The 13892-nt window shown below is 37.2% G+C and overlaps 1 long non-coding RNA gene across 2 annotated transcripts in view; it reads right to left on the bottom strand.

Annotated features, from left to right (window-relative positions):
• LOC135202460 (uncharacterized) overlaps positions 1–13892 on the bottom strand; it is a 245324-nt gene that overhangs the window by 160438 nt on the left and 70994 nt on the right. For both annotated transcript variants that reach the window (XR_010311746.1, XR_010311747.1), the window contains exon 2: positions 11011–12636. This is a non-coding gene — a long non-coding RNA (uncharacterized LOC135202460). The remainder of the gene's footprint in view (positions 1–11010; positions 12637–13892) is intronic.

Below are 13892 nucleotides of genomic sequence, written 5' to 3'. Positions count from 1 at the left end.
AATTTTCGGCACATTTTTTACTTGTTTCTTTATGTATATTAAGTATATATAGTCTTTATATATATCAAGTACATATATATTATTTTTCGCTTTTTCTTCAATTTATAAAATGGTGCCATTCTAGATATTCTCTCAGTTACCATCTTCCCGCGTGTTGGGGTTTGCGGTTACTGCCGTCAGTGCACCTAACTCGGTGCACTGTAGGCATTACTTCAGGTTCTTTGCGGCTGGCCTTCGGCTGCTACCTGCAACCCTTTTCATTCCTTTCACTATACCCCCGTTCGTATTGTTTTTTTCCAGTTTTCTTTTCCACCCTCTCCTACAACAGTTTCGTAGTGCAACTGCGAAATTTTCCTCCTGTTACCCCTTTAGAAACCTTTACATACACCCGTAGGGGAGTAGTGCCGCCAGTGGACCTAATGCGGTACAATGTAGGCATTACTTCAGGTACTTTGCAACGTGCCATCAGCCCTTAGCTGCAACCACTTTCTTTACTTTTACTGTACCTCCTTTCATATTCCCTCTCTTCATCTTACTTTCCTCCCTTTCCTAACACTGTTACGCCTTTCAAACCTTTTTCTGTCAATTTCCATTTCAGCGCTGAATGACCTCATAGGTCCCAGTGCTTGGCCTTTGGACTACGTTTTATATTCAACTCAAACTCAACTCAGAACCCTTTGCTCTCAATTTCGCTTTGAGCCTTTAATGACCTCATGGGTCACAGCGCTCGGCCTTTGGCCTAAATTTTATATATCGTTTCCATTTCCAATTACTATCTCTTTAGTGGGTCCAGTAATAATTTTCATTTGCCCAACATGAAACGTTACTAACAGCGAAAGTCTTTCCTCGCGATAAGAGCCCCGTTCATTGATTGATATTCTCCTCATCCTGGGTTCCGAATCCCCTTGGATATGATAGCAACTCCAATCAAAGGGTTCTCCCCTTCATAAATTTGTTGTTTTATTCTTTTACCGTTCTCCTTCCTAGCCTGTATCGCTCTTAACTTTTCCGTATTACGAATTGAATCTTCGTACAAAAGCTCTCTTGACGAAGATGACGACTGATCAGTTTTGAATCGCAACTTGTGAAGTAATAAACTTTGATCAGGTGATTCCAAAGGCTTTCTGTGCTTCGATGTAGTTTGATATATTTTTTGCTAAAATAAAGTTGGTCTTGAGTCAATGACATGCCGAAGAAAAGTGAATCCATTCACACTTAAAGGTTTGTTGGTTATGTGCTTTGAAGTACCATTGTTAGATGTCCCGATTTGATGACATTTATATATTTTAAGTTTTAAGCATACGAATTTGCATATATGTATATATATAATATATATATATATATATATATATATATATATATATGGGTGTGTGTGTATGTATGTATGTATGTATGTATGTATGTATAATATATATATATATATATATATATTATATATATGTATATGAATTTTTATCACATCACCGTGATTCGTATACACGCATTAAGCTACAAATATCTCTTAATATCCAATTCGCCCTACCTCGGAATCAGTATATTTTCATATATGTTAACCGAAAGGGAATTGTTCAGTTGATAATAATTCGTCCTCTCGTGGATTGAACCAGAGCCTAGAGGAGAAATCAGGACTTCAGTGACGTCTTAACCGACCAGGCCAACATTTGATCATTAGTTGTTTTATCGCTCTTTCTTTAGTTGCTTTCAGTTTTTATTACAGGCGTTTTCCATATGTTCATTAAGAGATAGCATAGGGGACTTCCCTGAACGGGTGTTTTGTCTAGCGTTATGCTACTGTCTCATTCTTGAGCATTTTGTATGGAAATATTTTTCCATTTTTTTCCTTTTTGTTGGCACTTTAAATTAGGTTTAGCTTAGATTTTGTTGAATATTTAAATTATATATATATATATATATATATATATATATATATATATATATATATATATATATATATGAAAGGAAATTTCTTTCTGTCTGTTGGCGTGTCTGTTCGTTATGCACGCCCAGACTATGAAAGCTAGTGCCACCAAATTTTTTTTACCATAGACTCTCCTCGCCCACCAAGGAAGGTTTCAGTCAAAATCCGAAATTCGAGAGCCATTTCTAAAGGGGCCTTAACCCCTCTTTTTCATACCCCCTCAATTTTTTACAACTTTCGGAGTTGACAGTAAACTCTTCGGATTTTTTTCACAACTTCTTTGGCTTGATGGGATCCCAAGTGATTACTTATTATGAAAGTGATTTCGTAATGCGCCTATAGGGGTTGTCATCACAAGACGGCGTGCCCTTTTTTTTTATCCTGAGGCAACGCCGGGTTGCATCAGCTAAGTATGAATATAATACAATACAATTATATATATATATTACTAATATTATTATTATATATCTATTATTATTATATTATATATTATTATATAATATATATATTTATATATATACTATCACTTAATTTAATTTATATATCATACTATCAACTATATATATATATTATATATATATATAATTATATTAATATATACGATTAATATGTATTAAAGTTACTATGCGTGTGTGTGTGTTTGTGTGTGTATGTGTGTGTGTGTGTATGATCACTGTAATTTTTTTTTATCCCGAAAGGGACTAGGGAATGACAGCTCTTTCCCTCCTTGATAAGATTGGAACCTTCGAATGCTATTAGGAATGAAGTTCCCTCATTCTCACTGTCATGCAATAAGATCGAATCCTACTATGGAAGGAAATAACACTTCATCATTTAGTCATATGTGGATTCGAGGCTTGGAAGGGTATATGTGTCTCCAAAATTTGAGGATATTGAGACATCCAGAGGTCATTGCGGATATTAAACTCAATAGATTCTTGGTCTGCCACCCACCAATCGACCCAGTTATGAATAGGTACCATATTCGGTTGGGCGTCAAGAACAGGGCACGAGGCTAGCCATCTCATCCCTGAAAACTTATTTGCAATTGGAAGAAACTGCCTTTTTTGGCACCGCCCCTTCTAAATGTGAAAAGTTCTGGGGTGAAAATGTGTATGATACGCATTTATATACATAGATACATACACGAACATGCGTAACAGAGCACCAAAGGCAACACGGTACATTTACATAAGCTACTTACGGTAAAACTAACGCTAAGGTAGCAGAAATGCAAGCGGTGCAAGTTTCCAGTTTCTTTATACCACAAACAAATTGTCTGTTTATTATATATTCGGATATTTATCCCTTTTTAGTGCAAAAATATTACTGTAAACAATTTACCCCTTTTTTGTGCGAAAATATTACTGTAAAGAATTTATCCCATTTTTGTGCAAAAATATTACTGTAAAGAATTTATCCCTTTTTAGTGCAAAAATATTACTGTAAACAATTTATCCCTTTTTAGTGCAAAAATATTACTGTAAAGAATTACCCCATTTAGCGCAAAAAATAGTTACTGAATATATCCCCTTTTTAGTGCAAAAATATTACTGTAAACAAACATTAATGCGTGCATGCAAGCTCTAATTTACATCTGCAGTTATGATAAGTATTTATCCTGGACAAATACTTGTGTCAAGTATTTATACTGGACAAATACTTGTGTCAAGTCCTTTTATCCTGGACAAATATTGTGTCAAGTATTTATCCGACACAAGTATTTATCCTGGACAAATACTTGTGTCAAGTATTTTATACTGGACAAATACTTGTGTCAAGTATTTTTTTACTGGACAAATACTGTCAAGTATTTATACTGGACAAAATACTTGTGTCAAGTATATACTGGACAAATACTTGTGTCAAGTATTTATCCTGGACAAATACTTGTGTCAAGTATTTATACTGACAAATACTTGTGTCAAGTATTTATACTGACAAATACTTGTGTCAAGTATTTATACTGGACAAATACTTGTTGTTCAAGTATTTATCCTGGACAAATACTTGTGTCAAGTATTTATACTGGACAAATACTTGTGCCTTATATATGCTTAAGATAAAGAGCAAAAAACAACAAATTACTTGAAGATGCTTCTAACTTACCTTGTGGGCTTCCTTGACGTCATCATATTTCCAAAATCATTCGTACTACGGGCTGCTCTATGAGCAAGAGCCAGCTTAGTTTCAATCAACAAGCATTCGTAATAATACGAAAGTGTTTCTGATCTCAAACGTAAAAGTAAAGTGCTTCATACTATTTTTTTTTTTTATTAATTAAGGCGTTAGATATTTTCATCTTAAAATTACCTATGGAAACGTATGCCTTGAGCAAATAATTCAAGTATTACACCAACGCAGTGTATTCTGTCATTCATGAACACTAGATGTCACTCTGTCTGAGGACTATTAGTAAATCAAACAGTTTTTCACTCAGGCCATTCTTGAATTGCGTCTTTGTAGGTTCAGATTTCTCATCTCTTCTTGGAATTCCTATATTTCACTTATTAATTGTTCACGTATTCATTTCATTATCAGGAAGCCTAGAGATTCTAGGTATTTTAACGTCAGTGCACCTCATATAGTACACTGCAGGCATTACTTGGGGTTCTTTGCTGCGTGCCCTCTGCCCATAGCTGCAACCCCTTTCGTTCCTTTTACTGTACCTCCGTCCACATTTTCTTTCTCCCAATTTCCACCCTCTTCTAACAATTGATTCATAGTGCAACTGCGAGGGTTTCCTCCTGTGACACCCTTCAAAATTTCCGTTTCAGCGTTAAATGACCTCATAGGTCCCAGTGCTTTGCCTCTGGCATAAATTCTGTATTCGATTCAACCAACTAGATGTTTTAGGAACTAAGTGTGAAGGGAAGCAAGTGAGAGTTGATATTTTTTGTCGTCTATAAGTTTTGTCAGAGCTGAGACGATTGAGCCGAAGTAGGGAAGTATGCACTGAATATTGGATCGTCAGTGTTGTTTAGGCAAATAAACATTTGTCGCTTTGTTTACTAGACTGATATTTCGTCAGGACATTCGCCTCTCTTGATGTAAGTAGCTGTCATTTCTTTCTTTGATTATTAGACTTATAAGCCTGTTTATATTCACCCCTCTTGATGTATGTAGCTGCACTTTTTTTAAATGAAATATTAGACTTATAAGTCTGTTTATATTCAACCCTCTTGATATGTGTAGCCGCCATTTTTTTAAAATGAATTATTAGACTTATAAGCCTGTTTATATCCTGTTTATATGCACCCCTTTTGATGTATGTTGTTGCCATTTTTTTAAAATCAGTGATTAGACTTATAAAGTCTGTTTATGTTCACCCCTCTTGATATATATAGCTGCCATTTTTTAAAAATGAATTATTATACTTATAGGTCTATTTATGTTCACCCCTCTTGATGTATGTAGCGGCCATTTTTTTTAAAGGAATTATTAGACTTATACGCCGGCTTGTTTATCAAGACCGAAATTGTGAGCGAAAGCAGTTTGGAGGATAACAGGGACTGACAGAGCAAATCCAGAAGATGGAATGTGAGGAAAACAGCCAAAATGAATGACCTTTTCGAAAGGGAAGATAAGGAAGAAACAGAGGAATAAGTTTGTACTTTGCTGATTCAAAAACAGTCCAAGTGAGAGGAGATTGGTAAGCTCTGGAAACAATGGACTGAAAAAAATAACATAAAAGTTTTAGCTGTGTAGCCCCCTGGAAATTTCAGCTGTCTAGGTCACTGGGTCTATTATAGCCTTATTTAACTAGCCCAGGTCTGAAGGAGAAAAATATATAACGGCATGAGAACAAGTAGAGAAGCTTAAACTCCGAATGAAATGTTATGCCCGCCTTTTGGAAAAGGGAATGTTATCAGAATCTGCCGAGAATAAGGAAGCTTCCTGTCAGTCAGAACCTCGCTTTTGTAGAGGTAATAAGTCTAAAACCTCATTTATTCTTATTGACTTTTATATGCTTTATAGAATTTAAGAATCAGTCTTGAAATGTAGGAAAATTAACAATGAACAAAAGCTTACTTCAGCCACAGAAACTATTATTTTAAGGGTGTTCATGATGCAGTTAGGAAATGGCAATTATATTTTTGTTTTTATTGCTTATGAAAAGATATTTAGAGGCATTTGTTAGCCGGTATCTCATGTAGCATTCAATTGTTCATTCTTATCCTTTCTGTGGTCATTCAAACAACGAAATAGTGAGCTGTGCTTTTATGTCAGTCTTGAGTAATCTGATTTTTCTATTTCGCCTTAGTCTTCCTTATGAAATTGGAAAGTGTGTGTGTGAGTGTGTGTGTCTCCGTGTGTTTGTGTGTGTATGTATGCCTCTATCTAGCCCAATAAAATGGAAGGTGGAGGAAAAGAGAGGAGCTTATCCCCACAGGGAGCGATAGGCCTGCCTCTGAAAAGATGGGGCATGAAATCATTACATAACCCTTATCATCACGAAAGGGAACTTTATATCATTCTCTGTTTATTTGTTTCTTTTTTTTAATACAGATTTGGAACTTTTGTTACGGGTGGCTTTATGTTTCTAGAAGTTTAAATATTCGTGTTAGTGGTTTCATGTAACCTAGCCACTGGCGGGACAAGCCATCACACCTCGGTGCGGATCCCAAGCCGTGATAGATAGCAAAGGTTGGACTCCGGAAGGGGATCCGTCTGTAAAACATACGCCAAAACCAATTATGAAATAAGCCGTTCAAGAGAGAGAAAAAGCTGTAAGAGGCTCATTAAAAGCAGCTACCCCGACTAGGGAATTAGCTAAGAGGATGAAGAATCGAATTTCAGATATGGGGTCTAGCATCTTCACCCCAAGAGACTTGATGAGAAACCAGAGGGCTGCGCCGTCTGGTGGCATTAGACCAGAAGAGATTAAGGCGCATGATTAAAAAATTTATTTCTCCATATGATTTTTCCAACACTAGGCTGTTTTCTCCTATGAGCAGTTCATCGAATCCCTTCACAGACATTGCTTCATTTACCGCTATCTTGTACTCACTTTCATTAACCAAATTATTTAAGCCCTTTTGTCCTAGTACATTTTTTGCTCCGTTTATTTCACACTCCCTAAGCATTCTCGTCCTCTTTCCAGTGCTATAGATTTATACACTACAGCAACCTATTGCCCATTCTCTCCACATGAGCAGGTCTTCACAAAACCACACATCCATATTACCACATAAAGCTTTTGTTGTTTTAGGCTTCCTTTTACGATCCTCAAATGGTATGTAATTACTGTTTGGATACCTCTTGAAGAGCCACTTTATATATCAAGCCTTTCGTTGAAGCTTTATTTATGTGATAGTGATGGCTACTTGCTAGCAAAGTCCTTAAGTATTGTTGGGTAAGTTGAACTAAGTTCATTCAATTTAGGTAAGCTTTTTCTTTTACTTCCAGAACATCCTGAAGTTTTTTTTTTTTTTTTTTTTTTGTTTTTTTTTTTTTTTTTTTTATTGTCCCAATTGGTGAAATGACTGTCATAAAAACGTTCATGTCCTGTCCATTGTAGTTATTTAATTTCATAAAATATCAAAAGACATGGTCATCAGTGACTGTTTTAAAATCGTTCATGTCCTGTCTGTCGTAGTTTTTGAAAGTTCGTAAAATCTGCAAAGACCTGATCATCAGGGTTTTTAGCGCCTATGGAAGAGGCACAATGCCACGGTTGATAACGGAGGGTAGCTACCGTGCTTGATCAGGCGACGGTTGATGGACCCAGATCTTCAACTATGGTTGGTTGCCCCAAATCCAGAGCTCCACACGAGGCCTCTGATTAAATTTCACTCCTTACCCTTACCCTACTTACATGAGGCCTTTGGGTAAGGAACCTTGCTGACATAAGACCGGGCTAATCTCGACCAACTACCAGACGAGTGGGTTACGTGCTCTCCCAATCGATTGGGTAGTCGCGAGTTCGATTCTCCGCTCTGCCCACGTGGAATCAGAGGAATTTATTTATGTTGATTAAAAATGCATTTCTCGATATAATGTGGTTCGGATCCCGCAATAAGCTGTAGGTCCCGTTGCTAGGTAACCGTTGGGTTCCTAGCCACGTAAGAATATCTGATCCTTCGGGCCACCCCTAGGAGAGCTGTTAACCAGCTCAGTTGTCTGGTTAAACTGAGACATACTTAACTTTTCAACCAACTACCAACCATGAACTGAAATATGAAGAGACCCATAATGACTAAGTCGAGATAGCATTCAGCATTGAAGCGGGTATCTGGTGCGAGCGGCAGTAAGCTACAATGCACCCCTAAGAACCAAATGGACGTGATGGAAAGTGAGCTGAAGTTGCAAATGATTGATGATAGCAAATTGAGAAACTACAAAATAGCGACGTGGGTGTCTGGTGCTAGCGGCGGTGAGTCACAATGGAGCCTAAGAACTAACTAATGGAGTGATGGATGAGGTTTAAAAAAAGATGATAATAATAATAATAATAATAATAATAATAATAATAATAATAATAATAAAAGTGATGGACTCCTAAGGAGGCAGAATGCAACCCGGAACCCCACACTATAAATACCCACCCAGTCGAATTGGAGGACTGTGATAGAGCAAAAAAAAAAAAAATATAAATAAATAATAATAATAATAATAATAATAATAATAATAATAATATAATAATAATATAATAATAATAATATAATGCTCTATGTGGTATATGGATGTGTTTTTTTTTTTTTTTTGGTGAAGACTTGCTCATGTGGAGAGAATAGGTTGGTGTATTGTATAAATCTGAAGCACTGGAAAGAGGACAGGAAGGCTTAAGGAGTGTGAAATAAACGGAGCGAAAAAGGTACTATGACAAAAAGGCTTAGATAATTTGTTTAATGAAAGTGAGTACAAGACAGAGGTCAATGAAGCAATGTCTGTAAAGGGATTCGATGAATTGCTCATAAAAAAAATTAGGCAGTAATTTAGTAACTCGTCTCGGTTTAGAAGGTAATTACAATGGCAATAATGTAAAAGCCAACTTTTACTGCGTAGAAGAAGCATTTAAAAAAATCCATGTACATGATGCAGAAGCATCGAACTGAAATATCTACCTCTGGATCCCCTGTGTTCGATGACAATTCACGTTGTATATTGCACGGCGTTGCATGGTTGCTGAAAGAGCAAACAGTGCATTCGTCGTGATTGCAAGCACGGCTACACTTGATGCGGGGTGTAATAAAATTGCAGGCAATCAAGGGTTGCAATATGCGTTGATGACGTTCAGCGGTGCCATAACAAGGAAGCATTGACCTCGAGTTGTTATTTGCTGGGATTTAATTGAAAAGAAGCATGAGCAGTGTGTGCACTCTCCGCCCACCCCATTTTTGGCTTTGCTTTTATTAGAATGACTTTCGCTTTCCGATAAATAATATTCTGGGCGATGAGCGCGTGCTTTCCCCGGCGTCGTTTCCATCGGTCGGTTGTAAAAGGAGTCGGATGAGCATTTGCAGTAATGGGCGTTTTGCAGGGTTAATGAGATTGCTGCTTTTGCTCTTGGTACTGCTGTTACGATAGCAGCAATCATAGCAGCCGGTCCTGTGATGGTAGTAGTTGTTTCGTAAAGCAATGGGCATTTTTGCATTTTTTATGAATACAGGGACTGACATCAGTCTACGAACTCTTGCATTTTTTATGAAATACAGGGACTGACTTCAGTCTGCGCATTTTGCTTTTTTTCTTTTTTATGAATACAGGGACTGACGTCAGTCTGCGCATTCTTGCATTTTTTATGAATACAGGGACTGACATCAGTCTGCGCATTCTTGCATTTTTTATGAATACAGGGACTGACATCAGTCTGCGCATTCTTGCATTTTTTTATGAATACAGGGACTGACATCAGTCTGCGCATTCTTGCATTTTTTTATGAATACAGGGACTGACATCAGTCTGCGCATTCTTGCATTTTTTTATGAATACAGGGACTGACGTCAGTCTGCGAACTCTTGCATTTTTTATGAAGACAGGGACTGACTTCAGTCTGTGCATTCTTTCACTTTTTATGAATACAGGGACTGACATCAGTCTGCGCATTTTTGCATTTTTTTATGAATACAGGGATTGACTTCAGTCTGCGCATTTTTGCATTTTTTTATGAATACAGGGATTGACTTCAGTATGCGAACTCTTGCATTTTTTATGAATACAGGGACTGACTTCAGTATGCGCATTTTTGCATTGCGTTGCAGAAATACAGAAATGCTAAATGTGTGTGCATTTATCCGTTTCATTTAAAGTAACTTAGGATCTCATCTTAAAAATTCGTGACATATCCGGATGTTTCGAATTTGAATTCAACAGAACAATCTCAGAAATTTGTAATAATTACTAAAAAAATATGCTTTATTAATACATGCTGGTATGTTATTAAAATCGTATAATTTTATTAAAAACAGTATTAAAAGCTTATAATAGAATTCTAGATGAAATGAGAACTAGTTAAGGGAATTTTTCAGAGAAACGTTTTTAAACCAAAAGCATATTGTTTTGGTAGAGAAAAACACTAAAAAGAAAACTTTGGTCTAAAGAACTGAAAGTTAAAAAATGAATAACTGAAGAATAGCAGAGATGACGACGAAAGTTTGGAGTGAGAAAAGAGGAACCGGAAGATGAGAAAAATAAGAGAAAAATTAGAAAAAAATTGATAAAGTTGGGACTGGGATACTAAGGCAAATTAACAAAGGGTAGACAAAGATCGATGGAAAAACTTAAAGAAGGATAAAAAGCAGAATAAAGAAAAGACAAAAATCTTTTGGAAACGAGCAAAACTATTGTGAACCAAAAAAAAGGGGTAAAGCAAAAAAGGTAGAGAGAGAGAGAGAGAGGAGAGAGAGAGAGAGGAGAGAGAGAGAAACTATATGGGCATTGGATATCACTGAACGAGTCATGGTCTCTACTCGTAGGTCTCTTGGAGAACTGGCGGTCAGAATCTATTTTAAGCCTGTTGGGGTTTAAGGAGTCTACTCTGTCTATTGGAAGGTTGCTGGGGTTGACGGCTGTGGGGAGCGTATTCTATTTCTAAAGGGGAATCCCGTATGGGGGTGGGGGGGCGGTTGCTATTCAGAAATGCCACTTACCTCTCTTTCAGCCTTCAGTGCCTCCCTCTTTCTCTGAAGCTCCGACCTGGCCCTGGAGTGCCTCATGAAGGTACCCAAAACACCTGCCATCTTGTCTGGGTATTTTGCTTGCTTTCTGAATGAATATTTTTATGCTTTTATTCGTTTAAATGTCCTAAGCGTTTTATTTATCTGCACTTATTTGATTTCACTTTTCGTCATATATATTTTTCCTATTACGTATGCAGTATTCCTCTTTCGTATTTCTGCATCAACTTTTCTTTATATTTACTCTTGCTTATTATAAGTATTTTCCTTTTTCGTAAATTATTATACACTCACTTTTTTATTTGTTTTACGATAGATATGTTCCTAAAACCAGTGCCTGTGTTAGTTTTCACTTTTTATATCAGTTTTCGGTTTTGATTTCAAATTTTTAGTTTTCAAACAAAGTAATTCTATGGATGCCTGAATAGATTTCTCTCTCGAATTCCCGATATTTATTTCAACTGAATTCATATGTAAAGTTTTAATAACTTTTCTGTTCAGCGCATCGTTTGACTTTTATTTGCTGGTTATGTAATATCCTGTAGCTCTTATTTTGTAGCTGTTTGTATTTTTGTGCTTTTTATTATTGCTTGCTAGATTACAGTAATTCAGCGTTTTCCTTCATGTCACTCGTTCTATGAAGTAGATCCATGTGGACAGTCTTATTGAAAAATGTTCTTGGTAAATTAGTTTCTAGACTTGTAGTAAATTTTATTTGCAATTCTGAATGAGAGGCAGATGTTCCATTAGTCTTCGAGGGGAGCTCGGCTTTTTTTAGATGTTCAACCGATTCATCGTAGCGACTACATGATATCCAGTGTGGTCGGAAATGTAAATATGACACCCTGGCCAATTAAGACAGCTGCGCTCTCTTAGTTTTACGTTCGCTTGCATGAGACCGCTCTTTGTGATATCCGTTATCCGTTTCGTGGTGGGACGTTATGAACGCGTCCTATACCGTTTATTTTTTTTTTTTTTTTTTTTTTTTTTTTTTTTTTACTTTCGGTTGTGACACTTGACGTCGAGTGGAGGTTTTGAATGGCTTTTCTTTCTTTCTCGGGAAAGGTTTGGTAACCACTGGCTCTTCTTTGACGTGGTTGCGTTCGTTGTCTGTGTGTTATAAGATTCTGTCGTCAAGTTGAATCCACTCGCCGGTGCTCTTGTCCACTTGGGGGCCGGGGGTCAAGTTCTTTTTGAAATCACGGGGGACAACTTGAAGGCCTAATTTTGCTTCTTTTTTATTCAAAGCCTCCTGAACGCGTCCTGAATATGAGATTAGTATTACTATTATTAATATTATTAGCAGTAGTGATTGGAAGTCGCTTTATTTAGAGATCAGCCGTCGAAGCCGATAGCTACTCTTTTTGTACTCGGTTCAAAGGCATTCGGAGTATTTCTGAAAGTGCGGGTCTTGTTCAGTGCCTCCTGGTTTTTCACACGTAGCAGATATGCCAGAGAAACAAAGCCAGCGCAAGCGATCTTATTGCGTACTTGAACTTAATTCCTACTTAAACCGATACCAAACGAAAGCATTTGCATTGTCACCAATAGGCACTTGATTCGATAAAGCACTACAATACAAGTCTTGTGTTTCATGAACTGGAAGGGAAGAAGACACTTTGCGTTAGGTTAAACTCATTAGCAGTGAGAATATGCCATCCATGTTAGACGTTTTTGAAAGTTTTTCTTCTGGTCTAGTTCACTTATTTATTTACTTTTATAACGACTCAGCCGACGTTTGATGAAGTCATGCCTTTCAAGCTGACCTCACGATGCTTACAGAATTCTAATGGAATATTTCACGATAGTACAAAACTTTAAGTTTTTGTTATGTTTTGTGATGGGAGGATATATTTGTATAAAAAATTACTCAAGTAAATTTTACTTGTCGGTTCAAGTTTGTCGTTATTAGGTCATGGAGGATAATTCACAAAGTGAATACCTGCAATAGACGATGCTGAAACAGAAGTCTATTTTCGGCGAAACCTTGGAATGAAAAACGACCTCCTGTTGTAATATAATTAATGGAGTGTTTTTACTCATCATTACACCTGTTTCTCCTCATACCAAAGTCGATGGACAAACACATCGTCATGAAGAATCTCCCTTTGCATCTGATGATATGTTTACTATATGTGGCCTTCGGTGAATTCCAGAGACACTTTCTGAATGGAGGAGGAGGAGGAGGAGAGGCAGGAGAGGAGGAGGAGGAGGAGGAGGAGGAGGAGGAGGAGGAGAAGGAGGAGGAGGAGGAGGAGGAGGAGGAGGTTCTTTATGGATGGAAATAGTGTGTTGCAGATTTCTTGCAGAACTAAATGATTCACGAGGATCTTCATGAGGGAATTGTAATCATTGCTGAATGAGTGTCTGAACGTGGGTCGTGCCTTTGTGTTCTTCAGAGTCAAGTAGTTTTAAAGATGAGACGATATTTCTATGCGCGTGGGCGTCTTGTTTGTTTTGTGTTCAATTTGTTTTCAATAAAAAGAATTGCATTCTTTCTGACACCCATTTTTCGAACCATGAAATCCTCAGGGCTTGCTTGTTTTATTTGTTTATGTGGTTACTCCATTCATGGCGAATTACATGTCCAACCTCCCTTTCTCTCACTGGTATCATACCTGCCTCCCTAGGCCGATTTGATAGCTCCGTGACATTGCTAATTCAACCTAGGGTCAGCAGTGTGAACTTGTATTAAAATGATAAATGTCTACCACAGCACGCATTGTGCTGCTTTTAGTTTTCTGTAAAAGAAAACTCATGTGCCTGCTTTGTCCGTCGGCACTTTTTTCTCTCCGCAATTTTTCTGTCCGCCCTCAGATCTTAAAAGCTACTGAGGCTAGAGGGCTGCAAATTGG

This window comes from Macrobrachium nipponense, chromosome 30 (assembly GCF_015104395.2).
Source record: "Macrobrachium nipponense isolate FS-2020 chromosome 30, ASM1510439v2, whole genome shotgun sequence".
In the NCBI taxonomy this organism is placed as follows: Eukaryota; Metazoa; Arthropoda; class Malacostraca; order Decapoda; family Palaemonidae; genus Macrobrachium; species Macrobrachium nipponense.
This window is presented reverse-complemented; position numbering and strand designations above follow the sequence as displayed.